Source organism: Eriocheir sinensis, unplaced genomic scaffold (assembly GCF_024679095.1).
Source record: "Eriocheir sinensis breed Jianghai 21 unplaced genomic scaffold, ASM2467909v1 Scaffold160, whole genome shotgun sequence".
Taxonomy (NCBI): Eukaryota; Metazoa; Arthropoda; class Malacostraca; order Decapoda; family Varunidae; genus Eriocheir; species Eriocheir sinensis.
In genome coordinates this window covers 307,249-322,294 of record NW_026110962.1, presented here as the reverse complement: position 1 = coordinate 322,294, position 15,046 = coordinate 307,249, and the positions used below count along the sequence as shown (strand labels likewise).

The window sequence follows — 15,046 nt, the reverse complement described above, 5'->3', positions numbered from 1 at the left end:
CGGTGGCCGGGTTTACGTTCGAGGGACAGGAGGAGGCGGTGGCGTGGTTGGCGTTCGAGGGACAGGAGTAGGCGATGGAGAGGTTTGCGTGCGATGGACAGCAGGAGGCGGCGGCGCAGGTGGCGTGCGAGTTACAAAAGGAGGCGGTGGTGGGGTTACGTGCGAGGGAGAGGAGGATGGTGGCGGGGTTGGCGAGCGAGGGACAGGCGGAGGCGGGGGCGGGGTTGGGGTGCGAGGGACAGGAGGAGGCGATGGCGTGGGTGGCGTTCGGGGGACAGGAGGAGGCGGTGGCGGGGGTGGCGTGTGAAGGAAAGGAAGAGTCGGTGGCTGGGTTGGCGTGCGAGGGACAGGAGAAGGCGGTGGCGGGGTTGGCGTGCGAGGGATAGGAAGAGGCGGCGGCGGGGGTGGCGTGCGAGGGAAAGGAAGAGGCGGTGGCGGAGGATCGTGCAATGGATATGTGGAGGTGGTGTCGGGGGTGGTTTGCGAGGGAAAGGAAGAAGCGGTGGCGGAGGATCGTGCAAGGAAAAAGTGGAGGCGGTGGCGGGGGTGGAGTGGGAGGGAAAGGAAGAAGCGGTGGCGGAGGATCGTGTAAGGGAAAGGACGAGGCGCTGGCGGGGGTAGCGTGTGAGGGAAAGGAGGAGGCGATGGCGGGGTGTGGCGTGCGAGGGAAAGGAGGAGGCGGTGGCGGGTGTGGCGTGCGAGGAAAAGGAGGAGGCGGTGACGTGGGTGGCGTGCGAGGGAGAGGAGAAGGAGGTGGCGGGGATGGCGTGCGAGGGAAAGGAGGAGGCGGTGGTGGGGGTGGCGTGCGAGGGACAAAAGGAGGCGGTGGCGGGGGCGGCGTGGGAGGGACAGGAGGAAGCGGTGGCGGGGGTGGTGTGCGAGGGACATTAGGAGGCGGTGGCGGCGTTCGATAGATAGGAGGAGGTGGGGGCGGGGGTGGCGTGCTAGGGACAGGAGGCGGTTACGGCTTGACGTTCGACTGACATTAGAAGGCGGCGGCGGGGTTGTCGTGCGAGAGAAAGGAGGAGGCGGCGGCGTTAGTATCGTGCAAAGGAAAAGAGGAGGCGGCGGCGATGGTGGCGTGCAATGAACTGGAGGAGGCGGTGGCGAGTTTGACGTCCGAGAAACAGGAGGAAGCGGTGACGGGGGTCACGTACGAAGGACAGGAGGAGGCGGTGGCGAGGTTGGCGTGCGAGGAACAGGAGGAGGTGGCGAGGTGGCGTTCGAGGGACAGTAGGAGGCCGCGGCGTGCGAGGCGTGGGAGGGACAGGAGGAAGCGGTGGCGGGGAATGCGTGCGAGGGACAGTATGAGGCTGTACCGGGGTTAACGTGCGAGGGACAGTAGGAGTCGGTGGCGGGGGTGGCGTGCTAATGACAGGAGGAGGTGGTGGCGGGGGTGACGCTCGAGGGACAGTAGGAGGCAGTGGCGTGATTTGCGTTAGAGGGACAGGAGGAAGCGGTGGCAGGGGTTGCGTGCGAGGGACAGTAAGAGGCGGTTGCGGGGATGGCGATCGATAGATAGAAGGAGGCGGTGTCCGGGTTGGCGTGCGAGGGACAGGAGGAGGCGGTGGCGAGGTTGGCGTTTGAGGAACAGGAGGAGGCGGTGGCGTAGTTGGCGTTCGATTGACAGGAGGAGGCGGTGGAGAGGTTGGCGTGCGAGGGAGAGGAGGAGGCGGCGGCGGGGATGGCGTGCTGGGTACAGGAGGAGGCGGTGGCGACGGTGGCATGCGAGGGACAAGAGGAGGCCGTGGCGTGGGTGGCGTTCGAGGGACAGGAGGAGGCGGTGGCGTAGGTGGCATGCGAGAGACATGAGGAGGTGGTAACGTGGGTGGCGTGCGAGGGACAGGAGGAGGCGGTGGCGGGGAATGCGTGCGAGGGACAGGAGGAGGCGGTCGCGAGGATGGCGTGCGAGGGACAGTAGGAGGTGGTTTCGACGTTCGATATATAGGAGGAGGTGGTTGCGGGGGTGGCGTGCGAGGGACAGGAGGATGGAATAGCAGGGATGGCGGGCAAGGGACAGGAGTAGACGGTTACGGGGCGACGTTCGAGAAACGTTCGAGGTTCGAGGAGACGGTGGCTGGGGTCTGGTGCGAGGGAAGGGAGGAGGCAGTGGCGGGGATAACGTTCGAGGGAAAGGAGTAGGCGGTGGCATGGATGGCGTGCGAGGGAAAGGAGGACCCGGTCTCGGGGGTGTCGTGCGAGGGAAAGGAGGAGGCGGCGGCGGGGTTGTCGTGCGAGGGAAACGAAGAGGCCGCGGCGGGGGTGTCGTGCTAGGGAAAGGAGGAGGCGGCGGCGAAGGTGGCGTGCAATGGACTGGAAGAGGCGGTGGCAGGTTTGCCGTCCGAGAAAGAGGAAGAAACGGTGACGGGGGTGGCATACGAAGGACAGGAGGAGCCGGTGGTCGGGTCGACGTGCGAGGGACAGGAGGAGGCGGTGGCGGGGATGGCGTACGAATGACTGAAGGATGCGATGGCGCGGTCGGCGTGCGAGAGACAGGAAAAGCCGGCGGCGGTGGTGGCATGCAAAGGACAATAGGAGGGGGCGGCGAGGGACAGGAGGAGGTGGTAGCGGGGGTTGCGTGCGAGGAACCATTTGAGGCGGTGGCGGGGTTAGCGTGCGAGGGACAGGAGGAGGCGGCTGCGTAGGTGGGGCTCGAAAAACAGTTGGAGGCGGAGGCGGTGGTGGAGTGTGAGAGTCAGGAGGAGTCGGTGGCAGGATTGGCGTGCGAGGAACAGGAGGAGGCGGCTGCGGGGATGGCGTGGGTGGTGTGCGAGGGACAGGAAGAGTCGTTGTGGAGTGGTGTGCGAGGGACAGGAAGAGCGGTGGCGGGGTGGCGTGCAAGGGACAGAAAGAGTCGGTGGCGAGGGTGGCGTGCGACGGACAGGAAGAGGCGGTGCCGGCGGTGGCGTGCGAAGGACAGTAGGCGGTGGAGGCGGGGCTTGGGTGGGAAGGACAGGAAGAGGCGGTGGCGGGGGTGGCTTGCGTGGGACAGTAGGAAGCGGTGGCGGGGGTGCCATGCGTGGGACAGTAGGAGGCGGTGGCGGGGGTGGCGTGCGAGGGAGAGGAAGAGGCAGTGACGGGGTTGGAGTGCGAGGGACAGGTAGAGGCATTGGCGGGGGTGGCGTGGGAGGGACAGAAGGAGGCGGTGGCCGGGTTATTGTGCGAGGGGCAGGAGGAGGCGGTGGCAGGGGTGGCATTCGAGAGACAGTAGGAGGCGGTGGCGTGGGAGGCGTGAGAGGGACAGGAGGAAGCGGTGGCGGGGGTGGCGTGCGAGGAATATTATGAGGCTGTACCGGGGTTAACGTTCGAGGGACAAAAGGAGGCGGTGGCGGGGGTGGCGTGCGAATGACAGGAGGAGGTGGTGGCGGGGGTGACGTTCGAGGGACAGTAGGAGGCGGTTGCGGGGATGGCGTTCGATAGATAGGAGGAGGCGGTGTCTGGGTTGGCGTGCGAGGGACAGGAGGAGGCGGTGGCGTTGATGACGTGCAAGGGACAGGAGGACGTCGTGGCGTGGGTGGCGTTCGAGGGACAGGAGGAGGCGGAGGCGTAGGTGGCATGCGTGAGACAAGAGGAGGCGGTAATGTGGGTGGCGTGCGAGGGACACAAGGAGGCGGTGGTGTGGGTGGCGTGCGAGGGACAGGAGGAGGCAGTGGCTTGGGTGGCGTGCGAGGGACAGGAGTAGGCGGTGGCGTGGGTAGCGTGCGAGGGACAGTAGGAAGGGGTGGCGACGTTCGATAGAAAGGAGGAGGGGGTTGTGAGGGTGGCGTGCGAGGGACAGGAGGATGTAATGGCAGGGTTGGCGAGCGAGGGACAGGAGGATATGGTGGCGTGGGTGACATTCAAGGGACAGGAGGAGGCCGTGGCGTGGATCGAGTGCGAGGGACAGGAGGCGATAGCGTGGGTGGCGTTCGAGGGGCAGGAGGAGGCTGTGGCGTAGATGGCGTGCGAGAGACAGGAGGAGGCGGTGGCGGGCGTGGCGTGCGAGGGAAAGGAAGAGGCGGTGGCGGAGGATCGTGCAAGGGAAAGGAGGATGCAATGGCAGGGTTGGCGCGCGAGGGAAAGGAGGAGCGGTGGCGGGGATAACGTTCGAGGGAAAGGAGTAGACGGTGGCATGGGTGGCATGCGAGAGAAAGGAGGAGGCGGCGGCGGGGGTTTCGTGCGAGGGAAAGGAGGAGGCGGCGGCGGGGGTGTCGTGCAAGGGAAACGAGGAGGCGGCGGCGGGGGTGTCGTGCGAGGGAAAAGAGGAGGCTGGCGGCGGGGGTGTCGTGCGAGGGAAACGAGGAAACATGGAAACATGGAAACATGGAAACGCAGGCAACAGAAAGCCTATTGGCTCATTACGAGGTTGCCCGCTTTGGTGATTTAATCTGCTCGACAGCCTGGGGCCTGGGGAGCAGATGAAAGCACCTCGACATTGAGGAGCAGATGAAAGCGCCTCGATATTGAGGAGCAGATGAAAGCAACTCAATATTCAGTTTACTCCCGACGCAGCGAAGTGACGGTCGATTCTATATTTGAAGGAGTTGATAGTATTCGCATTTACTACTTCTGAAGGAAGATTGTTCCAGTGACGGATGACTCGGTTTGAAAAGAAACTCCTTCCGATGTCTGTGTTACATCGACTAGACTGAATGGGTAAACCGTTATTTCTAGTTCTTAGGTTGGTTTGCAATTCAAAGAAATTGGAGTAATCGACGTTGTTGAATTTTTTTAGATACTTGAAGACTTGAATCATATCCCCTCGTAGGCGTCTTTTCTCTAATGTAAAGAGATTGAGTCGCTTGAGTCGTTACTCGTACGGTTGAGCCCTTAAGGTTGGTATCATTTTCGTGGCGCGTCGTTGAATCCTTTCCAGTAAATCAATGTCCTTTCTGTAATTAGGAGATCAGAACTGTACTGCATACTCGAGGTACGGTCTTACCATGGAATCACACAAGGATAGCATTACGTCTGACATTTTACACTCGAAGTTCATCGCTATGAACCCGAGCATAGTGTTTGTTGGCTTTGTTGTATGCTTTTTTCAGTGATTCGCGTGTTTCAGGTCACTGCTGATTGTGACTCCAAGATTCTTTTCCTCCTGCATCGCTTGCAGAGGTCTCCCATTCATAATGTATGTGTGGTTACTATTTCTGGACCCAATGTGCATGACTTTGCATTTGTCAACATTAAAGGACATTTGCCATTTTTCCGACCATTCGATAATGTGATTGAGGTCTTTCTGAATGATTTCGCAGTCGGTCTTTGTGAGGGCCTTTCCCCCCACCTTAGTGTCATCAGCAAATTTCGATATTGTGGATTTCAGTCCTGATTCGAGGTCGTTGATATATATGATGAAGAGAATGGGTCCCAGCACTGACCCTTGAGGCACTCCACTAGTGACTGGAAGCCAATCGGAAGGCTGTCCGTTGAGTAGTACTCGTTGTTTTCTGTCGGTGAGCCAATCTCTTATCCACGCGATCAGATTGGCTCCAATGCCCGCCGAGTGCAGTTTCTGGGAGTCGCTCGTGCGGTACCTTGTCGAAGTCTTTCTGAAAGTCCAGGTATATAACATCACCTGGGATGTGGGCATCCCAGTTCTTATATATACCTTGGAAGAAGTCTAATAAATTCGTTAGGCAGGAGCGCTTGTTTCTGAAGCCATGCTGGGTGTCGGAGATTACATTATTGTCTTCTAGAAACTTAACAAGTTTGTCTCTAATAATCTTTTCGAGTATTTTTCCTGCCACTGATGTCAAACTTATGGGCCTGTAGTTTAATGCAACGCTTTTGTCTCCTTTTGTGAAAAGTGGGGTAACGTTCGCCATCGTCCAGTCTTCCGGGACCGTTGACAATTTAACAGACTGGTTGAATATGTTAGTGAGTGGCTGAAGTATTTGTTGTTTAAGCTCTTTAAATAACCGCGGGGACAAACCGTCAGGTCCTGTTGACTTGTTCGTGTCGAGTTTATCCAAATACTCTTTCACTTCTTGGTCGCATATTGAGTCACTTTTCAGGGCGTGATTCCCTCGGCGGGTCAGGGTTCTCGGGCATGGTTTCGATGTTCTCGACTGTGAATACGGATGCGAAGTTACTGTTGAGGATTCTGGCCATCTGTTTACTGTCCTGAGTTGCAGCTCCAGTCTCGTCTGTCAGGGGACCAATATTGGATTTTACTTTCTTTTTCGATCTGATGTATGTGAAGAATTTTTTTGAGTTTGTCTTGATGTCACGCGCTATTTGTTTTTCGTAGTTGCGTTTACTACTCCGAATAAGGGTGCGACAAGCTCTGAGGCTGTTGTGGTACTGAGTACGGGCTTCGGCCGTGTCATTCTCTTTCATTAGGTTATAATTCCTTTTTTTTAAGTTTACCGCCCTTTTTATTTCTCTGGTCATCCACGGTGGATCTACGGCACCATTTACTCGCCTGGGTTTCGTCGGCACTGTAGCCTTTTCTACTCCCAGAAGCTTATCTTTGAAGTTGTTCCACACGTTATCGATTGTATTGTCGGTTAGGTGAGGTTGGTCCCAGGTCGCAGAGGGAAGCAGCTCACGGGCTAGGTTGAAATTTGCTTTTTTGTAGTCTGGTATCACTGACGGATTGTCTACGAGTTTGTGACTTATGTTGACATTGAAACGGATTAAGTGGTGATCGCAACCGTTAATTTTTTCACCAACTTCACAGTCGCGAATGAGGTCGGGGTCGCTTACTAATACCAGATCCAGCAGATTGTTTTCTCTTGTTGGTTGAGTTACAACTTGAGTGAGGAACGAATCCTCCACCATTTCTATCAGCCTGTTACCCTCTTGATCTCCAGTCAATTGTCCCCAGTCAATGTTAGGGCAATTAAAGTCCCCTATTATTATTGCTTGTTTACTTTGTGTTAAAGAGTGAAGCTCTTCGTACAGGGCAGTGTCGTCGGCTGCCTGTTGTTTTGGAGGCCTGTATACGGTCGCAAGTGTTAGTTTCTTATTATTCGCAGTTATTTCCACATAGACGGAGTCGTAATTCTCTGCGTCCTGTTTGTCTATTTTTATGGCAGGGAGCGTACTTTTTACGTAGCAAATTACTCCTCCTCCTTTCTTGTGCATTCGATTTTTTTGGAAGTTTTCGTACCCGGGAAATGACAGTTCAGATACTAGATGTGCAGAGTTGGCCCAAGTCTCTGTGATGGCTACCACATCTGGTTTCTCAGTTGCAATATACGCCCTAATTTCGTCATTTGTGGTTAACAGACTGCGTGCATTTGTGTACAAAATGGAAATGTGACTACTGGTTTGGCCGCGTCGTGTTGAATGAGTTCGCTTGTCGGAGGCGTCGTTGGTTACACAGTTTCTTGCAAGCCGCATCGACGCTACGGTTCGGTTGATCAAGGTTGCCTTGCCTTGCCCTCGCCTCCAGTTTTTGAATAGCTTTTCGAGAAGCTTTCAACTGCATCGTTCAGGAGCCTTCCTAGCCGCGCCGAACCAACCTCGTTCAAGTGGAGTCCGTCCTCCCAAAACAAATCTGGGCGCTGGTTGAAGTGATGCCATGCGTTCGTGAACCCTACGCCTTCATCGTTACATAACTGCTTTAGACTAGTGTTGACGCCGTACGCTTTACTGTTGTTGTATCCGGCGAACGTATTGACTCTCGGTAGAATTCCAGAGACGATGATGTGAGGGGACTTGGTCTTGTATTTCCGAATGACTTGACGGTATTTTGCAAACAGGTCCTGAATTTGAGTTGACTGAAGGTCGTTGGTTCCCGCATGGATCAGATACACTGTGTCGTCCTTCGCATTTACTGAAACTGCATCGACAGCTGATTCAATATCGTCCAGTTTGGCTCCGGGGATACAGAAACGCTGCCGTGTCAACGTATTCCGACCACAAAACTCCGTAAGTTGGCCTCTCACCACACTGTCTCCAACTAAATTGACTCTAGTAGTTAGTTTGCCCATACCAGGAAACAGCGTCTGGTTCGTACATGTGACAGCTGGTAGAATGGTCTTGTGATTTCTTCTGGAAGGGCGCGAGGTACAAGCGGGAGCGCGGGCTAAGGTGGGTTTGGAAGTGGTGGTGGTGTTAGTAGTGGGTGTTTGGGAAAGGGTGGAGGGTGAGGTGTGGATGGAGGGAGATGTGGTATCAGAAGTGGAGGAGGAGGCGGAGGTTGAGTTCGTGTTGGAGGTGGAAGTGGAGGATGGAGTGGTGATGAGGATAGGGGAGGAGTCAAGGGTGTTGGAGGGAGAGGAAGGGAGAGCGGGAGAAAGGGGTGTGGTACTGTGGATGGAGGTGGATGGGGTAGGAAGGGAGGTGGATGGAGTAGAAGGAATGGTAAGGGTGGCGGCGGGATCAGGCGTTGCAGAGGAGTGGGGTGGTTGAGGCGTGGCAGAGGAGATCGTGTTGGAGGTGGAAGGGGAAGATGGAGTGGTGATGAGGATAGGGGAGGAGTCAAGTGTGGTGGAGGGAGAAGAGGGAGTGGGAGTGGATGAGGTAGCAAGGGAGGTGGATGGGGCGGAAGGAATAGTAAGGATGGAGGCGGGTTCAGGCGAGGCAGAGGAGGAGGAGGAGGTATGTAATTGGGTCAGAACGTCAGAATATGAGTTTGAGGAGGAGGAAGCTGGAGTAGGAAGGGCGGGGAAAGAAGAAGAAGAAGAAGAAGAATGAGGGGTAGGGAGTTGAGGGAAGGCCATCATGGTGTCCCAGATCAACGCATTGGAGCGTTGTAGATCCTCGTTGGTTGTTTGTAGTGCCTGAATACGTAAGTCTAAGACACAGTACCTACACATCGAGTCGCTGGCTTGGTAATGAATCGCAGCATATTTCTTTGAACAATTACAGCAATTGAAATAGTTGGACGGCATGATTACTTCTTTTTTTAATTTTTATTTACTGTTGCAAGACGATATAATTGTGTGCTTTACAGTTAAGATGAATTTTGTATCCGCGTGGACTAAGGTCAACACCTGGAAGGAGGCGGCTTTAAATCGGTCGAGTCACGCGGGAGAGTTTGAGGTGTGGCGTCTATGAGGGCCCACACGTGTTTTCCCTCCGGGATTAAAATTCTCTGGGGGATTAAACTTTTCCTCCTTTTCAAAACAGGTGTGCTGGTATACGGGTCAAGCTTTGTACTTCTACGTTAGTGACAGATTTTCTACGTTAGTTAGACACAAGAAGCTCACTGTCTTTCACTGGGTGCTGTGTTAGGTCGTGTAGTTGTAATCCTACTGAGGAAAGACAGGAAACACAAAAAAAGTCGATATATAACTTAACCGCTCAGCTCAGCAGGGAAGTCCTCTCACTGTAAGGTAATCCTCGCAACACTTCAAACACTAGTTAGACGCGTCACAGCACTGAGTTAGACGTTAATTAATTAAGTTGAGTGGTGCTAAATCAGAAAAGTAAACAAGCACAGTTAGTCGTTCGATTTCTGAGAAGGCGTACGGGCCTATTTAAGTAACGGTTAATTAAAAACGTGGATGAACGGATTTCAAAAGTTGTGACGTTAAAATGTAACACACGGAGTCGATTCACACACAAAATAACAAGTGTCGTTTCACCAGACGAGGTGAAAAGCAAGGTTAAGGTTTGATGCCGCAGCAGCAGCAAGGTCAACGTCTGTCCCTTTGAGGAGGAGGCGGCGGGGGTGTCGTGCGTGGGAAAGGAGGAGGCGGCGGCGAAGTTGGCGTGCAATGGACTGAAGGATTAGTTGGCAGGTTTGCCGTCCGAGAAACAGGAAGAAGCGATGACGGGGGTTGCGTACGAAGGACAGGAGGAGGCGGTGGCTGGGTCGTCGTGCGAGGGACAGGAGGAGGCGGTGGCGAGGATGGTGTACGAATGACTGAAGGAGGCGGTGGTGCGGTCGGCGTGCGAGAGACCGGAGGAGGCGGCGGCGGTGGTGGCATGCAAAGGACAATAATAGGCGGCGGCGGGGTTGGCGTGCGAGGGACAGGAGGAGGCGGTGGTGGGGGTGGCGTGCGAGGAACCATATGAGGCGGTGGCGGGGTTAGCGTGCGAGGAGGCGGCAGCGTGGGTGGCGTTCGAAAAACAGGGGAGGCGGAGGCGGGGGTGGAGTGCGAGAGTCAGGAGGAGTCGCTGGCAGGGTTGGCGTGCGAGGGACAGGAGGAGACGGCTGCGGGGATGGCGTGCGAGAGACAGGAGGAGCCCATGGCGTGGGTGGTGTGCGAGGAACAGGAGGAGGTGTTGTCGGGAGTGGCGTGCGAAGGACAGGAGGAGACTGTGGCTGGGGTATCGTGCGAGGGAAAGGAAGAGGGTGCAATTAGTTTAACGTCGGTGGCAGTAAAAACATTCGAGTCTATTATAGATGAAAATATCCGTGACCACCTAGTCCTAGAGAAACAGCCTGATCAATGGCCCCCACCTTGGGTTCATTAATCAAGGCTAGATCTTGTCTGACTTTATTTTTTTATTTTTTTTACAAAAAGTGGCAAATACGTAAGGACGACAGTTATGATATTGTATATCTTAATTTTAGTAAAGCATTCGACAAAGAACCTCACCAATAACTTTGACAACAATTAAAGCCTACGCGTTTGAAGGTAGATGGATCATGGTGTGGTTCAGTGACAGGAAGCAGAGTTCTGGGTTCAGGTAGTACATGGGGATAATGGGATTGGGTTCGAGGTACTAAGTCTGATGCAAATATCACGATACTTTGGGTGGAGCAGGTGCGGGAATTCCCTACCCGGCAGCATTGTCGCTTCAACCACAACAAGGCATACAATTTCATATGTTGGTTGTTTAGTATTTGATATAGTTTTTAAATTTTTGTATATGGTAAAACAAGTCTATATTATGTTGTGAATGTATCAAATTTTAGGATAGTAACGATGATTTATGTATGGAAATGAATTCAACCGTGTGCTACCCAGCGACGTTGTCATGTCTATGGTCAAGGTCACCGGGTGACCCCCTGTGGACCTCGGGTTGCCCCGGGCCATTATTCCCTGGTAGAGAGGAAGCGGGTGAGAGAGGGGGAGGGAAGGTAGCGGTAGCCAAGGTCCAGCCCATGAGACAGATGCAAGGATTTCTTGACAACATTTTATCAGTGTCTTTTTACCGATACCCTCGCTACACTTGACCCGATAAAAAAAAGTTCTATTTTGTGAGCTTTGTTCTCCGTTCATTTTGCAATTGGCAAGGAACCTATAATATGGCCCCTCGGGCCAAATTTGTGGCTTTACCGTGTAGCAGCGACGGGCCAAATTTGTGCCATGATATAGACCCCCAAAAAATAGATGATGCATAAACCGATCACAAAACGCTTTGGTATATATTATGAAATGATTTGTGTGAGTGATGATTTTTTTCTCATTTTTCTCGCTCAGAAGGACCATTAAGAAACATGATCCCTGTGGCTACAGGGTTAATAGTCCATTCATATCCTTGTGTATCCGTGTTATTTCCTTCACCTCGTTCTCCACTGCTCTCCCTCTCTCTCTGTCCCATTCCCGGTCTCCCTCAATCCTCTCTCTCACCTCCCAACCCTCCGTCCCTCCCAGCCACTGTCACTCCCTTAATCCCATAATCGTCACTCCCTTAATCCCCATAATCCTTAGATCGCGATATTATTGACAATTAGTCCCGTTCTAATGCGTTTACAAACCCAACTCATTAATCGATTCCTACTTTAATCTCTCTCTCTCTCTCTCTCTCTCTCTCTCTCTCTCTCTCTCTCTCTCTCTCTCTCTCTCTCTCTCTCTCTCTCTCTCTCTCTCTCTCTCTCAAGATTAAGTAATATGTATAGTGTTTTGATGTGTTTCTGTTAATATTTTTGAAACTATGAGGTTTGTGGAGAAACGAGAGGGAGGAGGAAGTGGAGGTGGAGGTGGAGGTGGAAGTGGAGGTGGAGATGGAGAAGGAGGAGGAGGTGAAGGTGGAGGTGGAAGTGGAGGTGGAGAAGGAGAAGGAGGAGGAGGTGAAGGTGGAGGAGGAGGTAACTTTATTCTCTTACAGTCCTCATATAAGGCAACCACGAGGTCTGTTTTTTTTTTCTTTTTAAAGGAGGAGGAGGAGGAACAAAGAAACACAAAGAGAGAACAAACAGCAGCAGGCCTGCTGTTTGAAAAGAGTTACACAGAAGAAGGTATTGAAAAGAGTTACACAGAAGAAGGTATTGAAAAGAGTTACACAGAAGAAGGTATTGAAAAGAGTAACACAGAAGAAGGTATTGAAAAGAGTTACACAGAAGAAGGTATTGAAAAGGGTTACACAGAAGAAGGTATTGAAAAGAGTTACACAGAAGAAGGTATTGAAAAGAGTTACACAGAAGAAGGTATTGAAAAGAGTTACACAGAAGAAGGAATTGAAAAGAGTAACACAGAAGAAGGTATTGAAAAGAGTTACACAGAAGAAGGAATTTGAAAAGAGTAACACAGAAGAAGGTATTGAAAAGAGTTACACAGAAGAAGGAATTTGAAAAGAGTAACACAAGAAGAAGGAATTTGAAGATAAATTACAAAAGAAGAAGAAATGTGAAGTAACACCGGAAGGAAAATGCAGAGAAGTAACACTAGAAAAATGAAAATGGAAATGAAAAGAATCATCCACCTTTCGGCCCAAACCAACATCACAAAATTATGGGCGAGTCTCTTCTGGGAGGAAAGCGGCTCGTTCAGACCCAGGAACACCAGAAAGGATGATAGAAACATCAAGAAAAGGAAAACAAAAAAGTCATCCACCTTTCGGACCCTGGGGCCGCAGGGTGGGTGACGGGTGAGTCTCCTCTGGGGAGAAGGAGGCTAACCCACACAGTCAAGATAGAGGATAGAGAAAGGAAATTAAATCATTGAGAAAAGAAAATGAAATTACAATATCAAGAAAATAACTAAAAAGTCATCGAGCTTTCGGCCCCTGGGGCCGCAGGGCGGGTGACGGGTGAGTCTTCTGGGGAGGAGGAGGCTCATCCACAGCCAGCAACACCAACAGAAAGAAAAGAAAAGAAAACATCAAGAGAAAAGAAAAGAAAACATCAAGAGAAAAGAACAGAAAAGGAAAAGAAATGAAAAGAACAAAGTAAACAAAGCAAAACAAGACAAAACAAAAACAAAACAAAATAAAACAAATTAAAACAACATAATAAATAAATAAATAAACAACCCTATAACGAACAATATAATTTAGCTACTGGGACTGCTCAAACGATCGAGATCAGCTTGGAAGTGTTCTTTATCCGTTGTCGTAGTGACTCTGCTGGCTATGTTTGTATCGTCGGCAAATTTCGATATTTTACACGATAGCCCCTCGTCAATGTCATTTACGTACACTAAAAACAGAACAGGTCCCAACATCGACCCCTGTGGAACACCGGTTTTGACATCTCGCCAGTCAGATAACATAAGAACATAAGAACATTGGAATCTGCAAGAGGCTGGTAGGCCTATACAAGGCAGTTCCTTTGACCCTAAACTCCCGTGTATCTAACCCCACCTAGTATCGCTGTCCATGAATTTATCTCATCTATTTTTTAATGTGACAATTGTATTGGCACTCACCACATGACTGCTAAGCCTATTCCACTCATTCACAACCCTGTTGGTAAACAAATTTTTGCCTATGTCCCTGTTAAATTTGAATTTATCCAGTTTAAACCCATTACTTCGTGTCCTACCCGGTTCTCTTACCAACAAAACCTTATGAATATCTCCCTTATTAAAGCCCTTCATCCATTTATAAACCTCGATCATGTCTCCACGCACCCTTTGCCTTTCTAGAGAATGCAAGTTTAACTGTTTGAGTCTTTCCTCGTATGGCAAGTTTCTCAACCCCTGAATCATCTTAGTCATCCTCCTCTGCACTGATTCTAACATTTTGATATCCATTCTATAGTAAGGTGACCAGGGCCCGTATCCTCGAGAGCTATTAACTTTTACTCTTAAAGTTACTATCAAAGTTAATAGTTTCAAATTATTAAGAGTAAAAGCTATCCTCGTCAACTTTGAGTGTAGGTATTAGCAAATCCTGGCTACTATTATCTTCTTCTTCTTCTTCTTTATGGCGGGCTCGTTGCTAAGGACGCCTCCGTGCAAAACGTAAACATCCGACATGAATTAAGTATATATTTCAAAAGAATAATAAAGAAAAGATGTATAAATGTACAACAGAAACATAATAAATGGCAAACACAAGAAAATACTGAGTTTTGTGGCAGATAGAAGCAGCCTCAAAGGCTGCTTTTACTCCGTCACTCGTCAATGCCCGTATCTCCCCTCCTGCGTCACGACTTGCTCTGCTGAAATTACCGCACCATAACCACGTCATCTGCCCCAATGAGCACATCTACGGGCCGGAGAACCAGCGCAGAAAAGGAGTAAGTTTAATTGGTCGCCAGATTAAACGGTCTTCTTACATCAAATTTAAGAAAAAAGACGTATAATCAGAGGGTGTTATGGGAAGAGTATCACCCCTGAGGATAAGAAGAGAGCGTGGACTGAAGTGGCAGAAGCTGTAACAAGGTTAGTAATCATATATTCATGGTTCAATTAGCTTACAAACTAACCTAACCTAATCAAGTGGGTATTTTTTGCAAAATAACACAACCACTGACCTTCCAAACAGAACATACCTTTTTATTCTGTATCTGAATAGTTTCATTATGACCATTTCTGCCACAACCCCCTCTCCCTCAACAACCTAACATAACTAAACCTAACCATGCCAAACCTGCCCCGTCCTACCGAGCACATCCTAACTTAACATGCCAAGTTTGTTGGGGGGGAAGAGGGGGTTGGTATAGATAGTTAAGGCATATTTGCACTGTTTTTATTCATTTTTTTTATTTGTTTATTATTTTTTTTTATGGGGGGGGGGGATGCTAGGCATGCCAGACTATGGACACTTTTACAAGAACTTTATGTCAAGACTATATGGGAATAAGTATGTTTCATGAGAATGGTAAAGTAAGATAAAAATACGATATTTATAGCATTGGTCAAACAGATTATAGTGATATAGTGTTAGATTGGAATGTACTCAGGATAATGAAATTAAGGTTAATGCTTTTTTTTTGTTGTTACATAGCCTATTCACATATTCATGATACAAAAAGTAACTTGCAAAATAACCT

At 51.0% G+C, this 15,046-nt stretch overlaps 1 long non-coding RNA gene across 1 annotated transcript; it reads left to right on the top strand.

Annotated features, from left to right (window-relative positions):
• The first annotated feature begins 12,043 nt into the window (after window positions 1-12,043).
• On the top strand, window positions 12,044-12,310 carry LOC126990378 (uncharacterized). The gene is made up of 2 exons (XR_007744309.1): window positions 12,044-12,121; window positions 12,203-12,310. It is a non-coding gene; the product is annotated as an uncharacterized LOC126990378 (long non-coding RNA).
• The last annotated feature ends 2,736 nt before the right edge of the window (window positions 12,311-15,046 follow it).